Genomic DNA, 1,726 nt, shown 5'->3' with positions numbered 1-1,726 from the left:
TTATCCTGGATCTTGGCCTTCACGTTTTCGATGGTGTCGCTGGGCTCCACCTCCAGGGTGATGGTCTTGCCGGTCAGGGTCTTCACGAAGATTTGCATTTTGACCTAAAGCGTTTAAAGAAATAAAAGGTTAGTGTTACCACCACAGGATCTTTAAGTTACTTACATAAATAATTATCCAAAGGGAAATTAACTTCATTCTCTGAAGTGCCTTGACCGTATTAACCTCTCGACTTTCAGTAGCCTCAAAACAGGCACTGAATAATCGAGTCAAGGCTTTCAACTTAAAGACGATGAAGGACCAAAAGCATTTTCAAGGTTTCCTGTTCTTTCTTCGCTAAATCGTCTTCCTTCCCCACCCCGTCCCCGGAATTCCCCCAAAACCTAAGCATGACACGTAAAATTAAAAAACAAAAAAACAAAAAAAATGAAAAAAAAGAAAAAAAAAACAAAAAAAAAATCTCTAAAACTCAAAAAATAAAAACTGCTGTTTAAACGGAAATGAGGCGGGACGCTTTCACCGCGTTGGGATTCACAATCTGTAACAGTTTTAGAAACCAAGCTAGACCACCTTTTTTCCGCTTTCCCCCCCTGAAGCAGACACGATGGAATCTCCATCGGTTAAGGGTCGGTTGGTCTCTGTCGACGCGCGCGCGCGAATCGCCCCCGCTCCCTGCACGTAAACAAGGCCGACTCTTCCGGAAAGGCCCGGCGCTGCGGCGCCGCGTCACCTCGCCCTCCCCTCCCCCAACCCCTTTCCCGAAGGGCCACCCGGACCCCCAAAGCTGCCAGCCTGGTCTCGCTTAAAGCCCCTCTCCACTCCTCCCAGGTCTCGAAGGCCGCGGGCCAGTACCTGGTAGCGAACGCAAGCACACCGAAGACAATCACGTCCAGTCGCCCCGACACCGACACACACACCCAGCGCTGCCAGCCGCTTCTGAACGCTCGCGGCTCCGCGGAGCTGGAATTTATGCAGCGTCTGTTGCGTGACTCATCACTGCTTACGTAGCCGCCGTGTCCGTACGCTGCTGAAAGTAGTTCGCTCGGCCCCACCTCCCGCAGCCCAGTTAGGTCCTTCCACCGAGCCCCAGGTTCCTCAGAGGCGAAGAAAGGACCCTAAAAATTCAGCTCCCTTCTCTTCCAGGCGATCCTTCTCCTCCCTTAGGAAAAAATAGGAACATTATCGGGCGGATGGATTTGAGTTAAGGGGACCTTCCTCGAAAGCTCTCGAAACTTCCTTGCGGCGGCGGCGCTGATTGGTGAGGCGGCTGAAGGCGAGGCCGGTGCTGATTGGTGGGAGACGCGGCGGCTCCGTTGTTGCTGGGCTCCGTGCTGCGGTGGGTAAGCGCGGACGTTGCTAAGTAGCTCTGTGCGCGTGCGCCCCAGAGGCGCGCCTTCGTGAGAGATGTGTGCTTCCGGCCGGAGAGGGAGGAGGGGTACTTGACTCCCGCCTCCGAAGTCCCCAGTCCCCCCACTGAATGTTGGGTGTTCGGGCCTTAAGTGGGGAAAAAGCCTCCTCTGCGGCGACTTCCCCGGGAAGGCCGCCCCGGTTCCGGTTTGGGTGGCGCGGCCCGCGCTGGTTTCTGCCGGCGTCTGCAGCGGAAGCAGAAACCCGCCCCCCCACCCCCAGTCTTAACGCGATCCCGCACTGGTCGGTTTTAGTTTTGCGCTTGGTAATGGCAGGGTTGAAGAGCTTTAATTACACTTGTTTATTGGAGTCAGGATGC

At 54.6% G+C, this 1,726-nt stretch overlaps 1 long non-coding RNA gene across 1 annotated transcript in view; it reads right to left on the bottom strand.

Annotated features, from left to right (window-relative positions):
- LOC125927578 (uncharacterized) overlaps positions 1-1,369 on the bottom strand; it is a 1,627-nt gene extending 258 nt beyond the window's left edge. Inside the window, exons 1-2 of the long non-coding RNA XR_007459372.1 lie at positions 853-1,369; positions 1-104 (exon numbers count right to left, since the gene is read on the bottom strand). The exon at positions 1-104 is cut by the window's left edge and continues 258 nt beyond it. This is a non-coding gene — a long non-coding RNA (uncharacterized LOC125927578). The remainder of the gene's footprint in view (positions 105-852) is intronic.
- Between the last annotated feature and the right edge of the window lie 357 nt (positions 1,370-1,726).

The sequence above is a fragment of the Panthera uncia genome, chromosome E1 (genome assembly GCF_023721935.1).
Source record: "Panthera uncia isolate 11264 chromosome E1, Puncia_PCG_1.0, whole genome shotgun sequence".
NCBI lineage: Eukaryota > Metazoa > Chordata > Mammalia > Carnivora > Felidae > Panthera > Panthera uncia.
The sequence above is the reverse complement of the archived record's forward strand: the minus strand, read 5'-3'. Positions and strand labels throughout refer to the sequence as shown.